Source organism: Sorex araneus, chromosome 9 (genome assembly GCF_027595985.1).
Source record: "Sorex araneus isolate mSorAra2 chromosome 9, mSorAra2.pri, whole genome shotgun sequence".
Taxonomy (NCBI): Eukaryota; Metazoa; Chordata; class Mammalia; order Eulipotyphla; family Soricidae; genus Sorex; species Sorex araneus.
In genome coordinates, this window is record NC_073310.1 from 50,421,791 (window position 1) to 50,433,887 (window position 12,097).

General features: G+C 47.4%; 1 protein-coding gene across 9 annotated transcripts in view; it reads left to right on the top strand.

Annotated features, from left to right (window-relative positions):
* The first annotated feature begins 1,253 nt into the window (after nt 1–1,253).
* Nucleotides 1,254–12,097, top strand: part of ARHGAP12 (Rho GTPase activating protein 12) — a 114,830-nt gene continuing 103,986 nt past the window's right edge. For 5 of the 9 annotated variants that reach the window (XM_055147341.1, XM_055147345.1, XM_055147348.1 and 2 more), the window contains exon 1: nt 1,283–1,415. The gene's annotated coding sequence lies outside the window, so the exon portion shown is untranslated. Of the gene's footprint in view, nt 1,416–2,517; nt 2,716–12,097 lie in introns of all 9 variants that reach the window. The other 4 variants (XM_055147346.1, XM_055147347.1, XM_055147343.1 and 1 more) reach the window with 3 other exon arrangements.

The window sequence follows — 12,097 nt, forward strand, 5'->3', positions numbered from 1 at the left end:
AGAGTGCCGCATGGCATTTTTCTTCTGGTATTAAAATTTCTGTGAATATAACTGAGTGGTACAGCACTTGCCTTGCTTGTGTGAAGTCCTGGGTTTGATCCCCTGAATTTCTTTTTGTTTTTGCTTTTTTGGGTCGCACCTGGCAATGATCAGGGGCTATCCTGGCTCTGCACTCAGGAATTACTCCTGGCAGTGCTTGAGGGACCATATGGGATGCCAGGGATCTAGCCCAGGTTGGCAGTGTGCAAGACAAATGCCCTACCCATTGTACTATCATTCCAGTCCCCTCCCCTGAATTTCAACAACAGCCCAAACAAACCTGTAATAGGTGAATGATGGAACATAATCAAAACCAAAGATCGGCTACTGCATGAGTGGAGATTCCTTTTATTTTTTATTTTTGCAGTCTCTCTCTCTCTCTCTCTCTCTCTCTCTCTCTCTCTCTCTCTCTCTCTCTCTCCCCCTCTCCCTCTCTGTCTCTGTCTCTGTCTCTGTCTCTGTCTCTCTCTCTCTCTCTCCACAGCGGAACCTTTTCTGTCACAGGATCATCACGGAAAATCTTTAAAGCCCCTGCCTTCTGGTTTCTGGGCTGCCATACTGCAAACGCTGCAAACTGGGGTGACTGGGCCATGCACAATTTGTTATACGGCAAACGCTGCAATCTGTGTGAATGGGCTATGCACTCCTGGGCTGGCACACAGAGGACGCGCTGGACCCCTGGACGGGTGGTCTTGGTGCTCTGGAGTCTCCTGCCAGTGCAGCTGGCTGCCCCTGCGCAGGCTAGCCTAGCAGGTCCAGCACAATGGAAAAGATTCTCATGGATCCAGCAATGGACTCAGCATCTTAGGAGAGTCCCGGGGGGCAGCATGTGGCACTTTCCCAGAGTCTCTTTGAGGGATTTCAGAACCGTCAACCACTAACCGATTTCCCCCCGCTCCCGCAGCAGCCCCCAGCGGGCCGAGCAAGGGTAAGGGGCAGGGCCCACCGCCCCGCGTCCCGCCCTGCGCTTCATTCCTGCCACCCTCGAGCTCGGTCCACGTCCCGCGCGCCCAGCCCCTTGAGCGTTTCCCGCCCCCACGTTTCCCTCTTAAGTTTCCAGCGCGCATCCAGCCCCTCCAGCCCGCCCCCGGCCCGCCTCCGGGGCTCCGACTCCCGCATCTGCCTGGGCCGTTTCAGCCCGAGCCCGCCGCGCCGTCACGTGAGCCGCCCGCCCCGCCCCCGCGGTCACGTGAGCGCCCGCCCGCCCCGCCCCCGCGCCGGCGCGCTCCGACGTGCCCTGGAACTTACCCTCCCTGGGAGAGCAGCCTGCGGGGACGGCGGCTGCGGCCGCGGCCGGGGAGCGCCCTTTGCAGGCGAGCGGGGCTCGGGCGAGGTGGCCTCGGCGACGTGGGGGGTGCCCGCGGAGCGGGGTGCAGGTGGGTGAGGCGCTGCACAAAGGGGCTGCCGGGCCGGGGCTGTGCCCGCCGAGGGCGCCGGAGTTGGGGAGGAGGCGCGGGGTGTGTGTGGGGGGGGGCAGAGGCGGGTGTGTGTGCGGGAGGGGGGACCCCCCGGAGCGGCGCCCGAAGGGGGCCGGGGGCGGCGGCGGCGGCGGCGGTGGCGGTAGGAGCGGGACCCCGGGGCCGGCTGCCAGCCTGCCGGCGGGCGTGGGCGAGCGGCTTTAAAGGGCTGGAAGTTGCAGGTCGCCTGCCCCCCGGGTTTGCTGACTTCCTGTGCCCGGGCACTGCCCGCCCGCCCCGCCCCCAGGAAGCGGGGTGTCGGGGTGCGTGTGTAGAGCCGGCGGCGGCCGCTTCCCTCGCTCCCTTCCCGCGGGCGGGGGTGCGAGCTGCCGCCTCCCCGGGGAGCCCACCTGCGCTCCCCCCGCCCCCCGCATCCCCGGCCCTCGGGCACGGTGGACCAGAAAGTGGCCTCTGGTCTCTGCAGCCCGTAGAGGTGCCCCGCCCCTGCCGAACGCACACTCGCTACTCCCTGGCGCTTCGCGGCCGGAATCCCTTTAAAGTCCTTGAATTAAAAAAAAAAGGAAGAAAGAAATCCAGCAAAACCTTCCGTGCAAACGTGCCGCCTTTTCCACCTCTCGCGGGGTGGGGGGTGGGGTGGGGCAGTTCCCCCGTCTTCCACGAAAGACTGGCCTCGGAAAGGGGGTGATTGGAGTCACTGCAGCCCCTCAGAAGACATGGCCACGGCGTGATCTGGAGAGAAAAAGAGCTCGGCCTTGGCTTTTCCCGAGGCGGGTGCGGGCGCTCCCCGCCCGGCCCCCCCGCAGCTGCCGCCTGAAATACGCTTGCAAAGGCTCCAGCAAACTGCTTGGGGCAGGTCTTTCAGAAACTTCTTGGGGCGCCGAGGGAAGTTTGTGGGTGCCAGGTAAAGGCCCGCACACGCTCCCGTAGCACCGGGTGATGGCACCGGGTGGCCTGATGGTCAGTGACGTAGAGAAGGTAGAGAAGCTTGATCTCAGTGACTCCGCACTTACTCCGAGGGGTAGTGAAAGCGACATGAAAGCCCTTTCCCTTTCTGCTTTAGATTTTGCAGCCCCTCCCCACCCCTCGGAAGACTGGACTCGGGAAAGGTGGTTTGACAGGATCCCGCCCCTAGCAGGAGGACCCTTGCGTGCAAGTTGGCCGTCGTGACCCTGGAAGGATGTTTGTTTGTTGGTCGCCACTGGTCCTTACCTGGTTTCCACGGAGGGTCATCCCTCTAACCCTCCTCCGGTCAGAGAAGGTGCCAGGATTTTTCTCTCTGTTTTCCAAAATGTCTGGGGAACATTTTAGAGCACGAGATGTTGGCGGCCCGACGATGCTGTGAAGACTTGACCCAGGACCCGGAGCAGACGAGCCGGGCCCGTGGTGGTTGTTTGTGGTTCCTCTGCTCTGAGGGTGTTGTTCTGGGTGAAAAAGGAAATTGAATCGGGGACTGTAATATAACTCTGTGTGTGTGTGTGTGTGTGTGTGTGTGTGTGTGTGTGTGTGTGTGTGTGTGTGTGCGCGTGCGCGTGCGCGCGCACCTCCAGACTGGCTGAGTGATTTCTGTTCCTGCTTTATCAGTGTATAGGTGTCGGAGAAATTGCTAGTGCTAATGCTGTGATTCTTTCTGTAGTGGCATCTGAAGAGTTGTGGGTCTCTGGTCGCTACTTTTGTATCTTTAGATTTTGTAAAATTGTGGGGTTTAGATTTTGTAAAATAGTTGTGGGGTTTAGTGAAAATGTTTAAGGTAGGAAAACTGCTTCTTTGTGGTTATTTGGCTTTTTCATGAATTAGAAAGTATCGGTGAGTGCCTTTTTTTACACAGGTGATGGACTTCACAAGTCTAATTTTATTTTTATGTTTTGGGTAAAAATTTTACTTGGGGCAGTGCTGGGAGCTACTCCCCAGGGCGCCAGTATAGAAGAACTGGGGGCCCCTGCGTGCAAGCCTTAGCCGCTGTACGTTCTCCCTGACTTGGGCTTTACAAATTTAAGTATGTTAGGATGCAGTTGACCTTTCTGAGAATAAAAAGGATAATAACAGTCTTATGTTGACTAAAAGTAGTGTATATGGGAATGTGTGACATTGTAAAAACGGGTGAGTCTGCAAAAAACAAAAAACAAGACAATCTTGTTTTTTGTTTTTTTTGCTTGAGGTGGGGTTTGGGCCACACCCTGCAGCATTCAGGGGTCACACCTGCATTTGAGGGGTTGGAGAAACCACAAGTGCTGCCTGGAATTGAATCCAGGTTGACTGTGTGCAAGGCAAGGCGCCTTTACCCCTGTATGTACCTATGGTTTCTCTGACCCCGGAACAGGAGGTTTTATAATAAATAGGAGAGAAAAAGGAAACACAACTTGTTTTTTGTAGCCAGAATTTTAGTTACAGTTGCAAATATGCAGGGTTTTGGTGAGTGAATCACACGTGAGAGGTTGATGATAGCATCCAGTTGTGCTTCAAATCTTGCTTTTCAAATCACCGTCTTTTTGAGGAACCCAGCGAGCCACTTCTTTGTGGTTTTGCTTTTCTTCAGTTGTTAACTGGTCTAATTGGGCCACATCCTCCTTTGTGGATGGCTTTGCTGTGGTTCAGACATTTTCCCAATTCTTTTTACTGATTTATTGCAATGCAGTTCCTGTTTGCAGTCGTTAGCTTTTCCTATGAGCTGGACCAGCATTTGTTTCTAAGCACACCTCCCTTGTTGCAGATCAGTTGCCTCAAACTTGAATGACTGAAAACCGCCTGAGCGGCTAACAAGCTCCCAGGTGATAGTGGACAGCACTTCCGCCCAGACCTCAGACCATTGCTGTGCAATAGAAGCATGCCCCTCACCTCTGTATCCCAAGAATTTCAGTACTCAAAAGGTGAACGGCCAAGTAAAGGAAATAAAATGTATTGTTTTATCATGCGATCATATATTATTCTGTGTGGGGGACTGTGGTAATTGGGATCCGGGGACATTCCCTGGTGATACAGAGGCCTGTTGATTTGGGGCTCTGGTTCAGAGGTGCTGGGGAAACCAGGACCAAACATATGGGCATGGGGTGGGGGAAAGGGCACAAGTGCACAGTGCAAGTTACTTGCACCCTTGCACTTGTAAGGCATCACGCCCTTAGAGCTATCTCCATGACCATTTAATTAAAAGAAAATTTTTGCAGGGATGGAGGTTGAGCCACAGATGATGGTGCTAGGGGTCGCTTCTGGAGGTGTATGGGGAACCATGTGATGCTGAGAATTGAACCAGGGTCAGCTGCATGCTAGACAGGCACCTTACCCTCTAGACTGTCTCTCCTGGCCCTAAATCATTTGGTTTTTGTTCTGGGATCACACCCAGTGATGTCCAGGAGTTATTTCTGGCTCCGCACTCAAGAATTATTCCTGGTGGTGCTCGGGGTTCATATGAGATGCTGGGATCAAACCTGGGTTGGCTACATGAAAGGCAAATACCTACTTTCTGGCCTATCTTTCTAACCCCTCAGTTATTTTCTTATAGGGGCCACATCTGGTGGTAGTGGTGGGGTATTGGAGACCCTCCCACAGATCAAACAGGCTTGGTGCTCTGTAATGTTGGGAACGGGGAATGTGGGCATCAGGATCACACATTGTGCTCTCAGGACCCGCAGGGTTACCCCAGTTATGGGGGAGGGCATGAGGAGAAGGGGTACAGGAAGTCAAAATCAGGTCAGAGCCTCGAACATTCCAGGAATGCCATCTACTTCTTGAGCCATCTCCCTATTTGCACAGAAAGATTTATTTCTTTGCAACTATGCCAGCAGTGCTCAGGGATTACTTTTTTCTTTTTGGATTTTGGGCTACACCCAGGGGGACCATATGGAATGCCAGGGATCTATCCCAGGTCAGCCTTGTGCAGGGCAAGCACGCTGCCTTCTGTTTTACCACTAAAAAACAAACAAACAAACAACCCTCAAACCCTCAAAACCCAACTTTTAAAATGGCTAGCCAAGTGATTTCATTCCTCCCTGAAAGTTTGAGAAGCAGTAATCTAGAGCTCTCTGCTGGGTGGAACTTGGTTGCTCAGGCTGAATGGTGGTTAGTACCAGACTTGGTACGTCATAATAGTGTTTTTGTAAGAAGAGCTAAGACGTATAAAGCACATGCTGTGTGTCAGGTATCACATCAAGTGCTTTATAAATAGTTGCACATTTGATTTTCCCAATATATGTTGTATATGTTTATATATATAATTGATAAACTCTGTTTTATAAGCAGGAAAAAAAATCCCCTGAGATTCAGAGGTTAAGTGATTTGTCTTAGGTCACACAGCTACCAAGAGGTAAAAACTGAAACATCTGAGGATTTAATAGTTTTTGTTTGGGGGCCACACCTAGTGGTGTGCAGTGGCTACTCCCTACTCTGCCCGGTTGTCAGTCCCCAGAGGGTTTGGGGGGTACAGGGACTCGAACCCAGCCTTCCGCATGGTGTCATGCTGGCTAGCCTTTGACTTGACTGTTCCCCCAGTCCAAGGAGACGCTGATTTTATAGGGGTCAGTTGGAGTGTTTTTCTCTTCTCACATTTGCTGCTTTTTTGAGTAAGCAGTGATTAGTGTGGAAACTCTGTATCCAGCCTTGTAATTTACAAAGCACTTTTTCTTTATTCTCTCAAGGATCTTTTGAGGTTTGTATTACTGCTCCCTTTGTTCTGCAGATAAGTGAAAGTTCTGAGGGGCTGAGAACTAACATATGGCAAATCCTAGATTTCACTTTCCCACCTCTAACTCTCGAGTACTGGGTGCTCTTCACCAAAGGAAAATGTAGAATACAATTATTTTCCCCAGTTTTTATTGGTTTTGGGACCACACCTGGCAACTCACTTACCTGTTTGACTCTGAATCTGGAATTTTTTCTTCTTATTTATTTTTTATTTTAATTTTTGGCTTGTGGGTGACACCCGGCAATACTCTGTACTCAGGGATCACTCCTGGCGGTGCTCCAGAGACCATATGGGATGCCTGGGACGGAACCCAGGGAGGCAACCTACAGGGCAAGCGCCTTACTCGCGGTACCATATCTCTGGCAATGGAACAAAAAGTATGGAGATTAATAATAATAATAATAATAATAATAAAGTTACCATATGGCCAGCTTTTCTGCTTCTGGCTATAACTAGAGGAATGAGAAGGCAGGCTCAGAGCGATACAGGTACATCCATGTTCACAGCCCAAAAAGGCAGAAGCAAGGGCCAAGAGAGAACACATGCTCTCATACAGAAGGCCCATGTTCGGTCCCCAGAATGCTTGGTCTCTGAGCACTACTTGGAGAAGCCTTTGAGCACCATATGACCACCTTCTCCCCCATGCTGAAAGCAAATCAAATATCCATGGTTTGAACAGATAAATAAAATGTGGTATATACTTACGGTGAAGCACTGTGTACATTATAACAGTAGTCACTGATAAATGCAGTTAAACTCAACTTCTATACCTACCTACATGCCCCCAACCCCCCAGAGTCACTGGGGTAATCAGAGAGAACTTGCACAGAACTTCTTCAAAGAATTCACTGAGAACTTGCCCAGACTTGCACAGATCTTCTCTGGTAGCACTGCACTGTCACTGTCGTCCTATTGTTCATCAGTTTGCTCGAGTGGGCACCAGTAACATCTCCATTGTGAGACTTTTTACTGTTTTTGGCATATTGACTATGCCATGGGTAGCTTGCCAGGCTCTGCCATGTGGGTGGGATACTCTGGGTAGCTTGCCAGGCTCTCTGAGAGGGATGGAAGAATTGAACCTGGGTCGGCTGCATGCAAGGCAAACGCCCTGCCCGCTGTGCCACCGCTCCAGCCTCTCTCAAAGTAATCATTATTAAAGCTAGGCCTCCCGCACATGGAGCTTGCACTATGTCCAGTGAGCTCTCTTCTGCCCCTAGATTATGTGCATGCATTTTACAGTGAGATTAGAGCTCAGGGGACCTTAGGGGATGCCAGGGATCCCACCTGGGTCGGCCACATGCAAGGCAGACACCCTACTCGTTATACTATTGCTCTGGCTCTAGAGTGAGATTTTTAAACGTTTATTGGAAATTACCTGTAATTTGCTGTATATCATTGGTTCACTTAAATTATGATTCTTGAGGTGTGGTAAATTTACACTAAAGTACTAACCCACAACCATATAAAGTGGTAAACTGCAAATACACAGAGCAACATGGCCGAATCTCAGAAGTGCTCTGATATGTGTTGGAAGGGTACGCTCTTTGTGATTTGTTAGAAATTTTCTATCACAGCTTTGCTTCATTGAATGAACAATGATTGATTTGAATATCTATCTTGTTTTTATAGTTTCCCAAGTACTTCTTGTATTATCATTCTCAGAAGGCTCTTCTGAGCTTCGTTTTGTTTCTTGTTTCACAGATGATGCACCACAGTTCATTTAGGCAGTCACTGGCTGTGCGCCTGTGGATTGTTTCCAGTCTCTGACTGTGATGAATAAAGCGGTTTTGAGTGTTGATGTAAGGTCTTTGCATGCACCTACGTTTTTGTTTCTCTTGGGAATTAATAGAGTGAAGATGAATTGATAGATTGTATGGAAAAGGTGTATTTAACTTGACTAGAAGCTGCTGAAATATTTTCCAAAGTGACCGTACCATTCTGCATCCTATCAGAAATGAGTAAGAATTCCAGTTGCTTGAATCCTTAACTTACAGAGTAATTCATACACAAATATATATATGTATATACACACACACACACATTCTAGTGAGGGAGTAGTGATAGCTGGTGTGGTTTTAATTGTATTATAAGGGTTTTATTGAACAGCTTTATTAAGCTATAATTTCTATGTGATAGGTGACATATTTTATATTTGCAGTTTGATGAGTTTTGACATGTGTATATCCATAAAATCATCACCTTTATCTATTGCCCTCTCCCCTCATTTTCTTATCTGTTTTGTAATTGATTGCATTTGTTCCTTGCTTCCTGTTATATCGGCTTTTTCACTGTTAACTGGTTTTCATGTTCTTGAATTTTGTGTAATATGTTTGTCTTGCATTTTTTTACTTTGGAAGATGATTTTGACATTCATTATTCAGTTTCTAGTTTATTAAGTAGCTTGTTCTTTATTGCCCAGTGATATGGCTCTACCACAGTTGTTTTATCTGTTCCTCTGTATGTGGACAAGTTTGGTGATTATGAATATTTCTATGCAGGCATTTGTGAAGATATGTGCTTGAAATTATTTCCTTTGGATAAATATCTAAGAATAGGTACTGTGGGTCATATTGTAGGTTATATATTAAAAGTTCTAAGAACCTGACACTTTGTTATCAAAGTGGTTGCATTATTTTACACCCTCATTAGAATTGTGTGAGTTTAGGTCTGTTTTCTTGAATAGTATGGCCAGTTTAAACATTTTTTTAAACATTCTAGTAGATGTGCTACATGTATTTGTGTGTGTGTGTGTGTGCATGCTAATTTTTTTGTGGCTTTAATTTGCAGTGATCAACAACCAATTAGGCATTTTAAGGCATCTTCTCATGTTATTTATTTACGACTGTGTATCTGCAGATAAGTGTTGTCTCTTTTGCTCATTCTTAATCAGGTTGTCTTAATGGCTTGTACAGTTCTTTATATAGCCATGATGTGAGTCCTTTGTTTATGAGGACTATTGGTCTGTCATTTTTTTTCAATCTTTAGTTTTGAGGCAAGAATTATGTGATACCTAATGAGTAGGATGTTTTATTTCTCTTTCTTTCTTTCTTTCTTTCTTTCTTTCTTTCTTTCTTTCTTTCTTTCTTTCTTTCTTTCTTTCTTTCTTTCTTTCTTCCTTTCTTCCTTTCTTTTTTTTTTCCAATATTGGCTCTTACTTGAAAGTGGTGCTTAGGGCTGGGCCAGGGGTTTCTTCTGCAGATGGACCATGTGGTGCCAGGGATTGAACCTGGGCATCCAGCATGGCAAGAATGTGCTCTAGGTCTTTGCACTATGTCTGCCCTGTCCTGTTTCATATTTTATAAAAGGTCTGTGTAGAATTTATCCCAGATTCATACATTTGGGGTAAGATTCACCAGTGAAACTGTTGGGGCCAGGCATTTTTTTTTTGTGGAAAATATTTTGTTTGTTTTTGTTTTTGGGCCACACCCTTTGGTGCTCAGGGCACCAAAAGAAAGATTCCTGCCTCTTTCTGGGAAATAGTGCAGAGGATCTAACTGGGGTGGCTGCACGCAAAGACAACCTCTATCCTATGTCTCCCCACTGTGGGAAGAGTTTTGGAGATAGATCTGATATGAGGAGTGTTTAGGTTGTCTGTTTCTTTGGTGTTACTCGGGCTACTCCCGACTGCTTGGCTTGCATAGTCATCTTCAGGGGACCATTAACTGTGGTTGGCTGTGTGCCAAGCAAGCACTTCAACCTCTGTACTCTCTCCAGCCCCTTTTTGTTCTTAAGCAAACTCTGATTTTCTGCCTTTCAAGAAGGCAGATTGAATTTGTTCAATAGAGGAATTCATTCAGTTCCTCCAAGTTGTTGAACTGGAATGAAGTTGCTCATAATGTTATCATTAAAATTATTTTCCCTTTTATTGCGATGAGAGGGGCTTGCACACATGGTCGATTGCGCTGCGTGTGGGGACTCCCTTGGGCCTGGAACGGTGCTACCTGGTGTCTCGGTGATGCTCCCTCCTATGCTCCCAGCTCTAGTGCTTGCACATCTGTTTTAGTTGCGCTGGTCAGATTGCACACTAGTTTAGTTGTGGTACATGCTAACACTGGACAGGGTGCTGGAGAGCTTATGCTCTTACATGGTGCCAGGGAACTGGCATCTTGTGGAACTGCCAGAACTCATCAGCTATATACCAGCAGCATGGGGAGTTGAACTCATGGCCTCATGTTACCAAGGCAGGCACTTCTAGCCCCTGAGCCATTTCTTAGAAGCTCATAATACTTATTAGCTTTCATCATTTGCAGGGTATGTAACATTTTTGTGATTATTCTGGTGACTTCTGAGGGTTTTGGGTAGGTGTAAGGTGACTTGAAATTACATTCTCAGGGGCTGTTGTCATAGTAATACTGTGTCCTATTTCATTGTATTATATTCTATGTTTTGTTTTACTTTTCATCCACCTATGGATGTTTGATTTGTTTCCACCTTTGGCGTTTGGTTTGGGGCCACTCATGATGGTGCTGGGGCCACTTCCCACTTGGCACTCAGGGGTTGTTACCAGCAGTGCTTGGGGGACCACGCATGATGAGACCGAACCTGGGCAGCCTGCAAGCAAAGGACGTCCTCAGCCAGTTGAGCCATCTCTCTGGGCCCTTGTTTCTCTTCTTGGCTGATGTGAATCATAGATATATCTATATCTGGTTGTGCCCTGCTTTTCATTCTTGTTTTTGTTTTTTGTATTTTATTTTTTTAAACAATTTTTAATTTATAAAAATTATGTGATATCAGTGGACTGGAGTGATAGCACAGCGGGTAGGGTGTTTGCCTTACACGCGACCGACCCGGGTTCGATTCCTCCGCCCCTCTAGGAGAGCCTGGCAAGCCACCAAGAGTATCTTGCCTGCATAGCAGAGCCTTGCAAGCTACCCGTTGCATATTTGATATGCCAAAAACAGTAACAAGTCTCACAATGGAGATGTTACCAGTGCCCGCTCAAGCAAATCGATGAGCAACGGGATGACAGTGACACAGTGAATGTTTTAGAGGAATGTTTGAGTGATTTGGGATGGGTAAAGATTGTTAATGCTTAAATAATCAATATACTTGTGAGGTGAATTTAAGTTTTTCTTCTGGAGTACATTATTAGAGGGTTAGGAATTTGGTGAAATTTACAAAGATCAAGGTTTATTTTCTTTTTCCTTCTATTTTTAAAGTTTGGGGGCCATACCTGGCAGTTGTCTCAGGACCGTTGGTGGCTACGAGTTAGACGGGACCTCCCACATGGAAATAAAGTTATGTGTTTCTCTAGCCCTTTGAGCATCTCCCTGTTTTCTCCCCCCTGCCCCCACCCCAGGCCCCCACTTTTTTTCTTTTGGTTTGGGTTACATCAAGATGCTCAGGGGTTATTCCTGGCTTTGCACTTAGGAGTTACTCCTGGCAGTGCTCTGGGGACCATATGGGATGCCAGGGATCACGAAAGGCAAGTTCCTTGCCTGTTAAACTCTCTCTGCAGATCCCTTGGTTTCTTATTACTGTCTGATGACACAGACTAAGATCTTGGCCGTGGGTATGTCCCCAAAGGAAAAGTCCAGGTGACTATGTGTGGGGGGAGATGCCTCGAAGGCAAGGTAGAATTTTAAATGTAAAAATTAGATTTCTCTCTTCTTGGCTTTAGGAACAAAAAAAAGACTATTGTAGGAAGTTCTTATTCAGACATTATCTCAGTCAGCAGAGCTAGCAGCTGCTAAGAAGTTCCAAGTTCAAGGTGAAGCTGTTGCAGATTTTCAGTAGAACAGAGATTCCACTGTAAAAAGGAGAGGAGAGCTGGATGAGGGTGGCCTGGGAGTTAAGGGTATAGAATCGGTCACATAGAGAATTAACAGTGTAGCCATCTGAAAAATGAAGCTGTGCATGCTTGTTTCAATAGTCTTTGCAGCTTGGTATGAAGTTTGTATTGTTTCTATCATTAATAAAGTTTTGGCTTCTTGTTGTATGCAGAAAAATGTAATGGGACTCAAGTGTT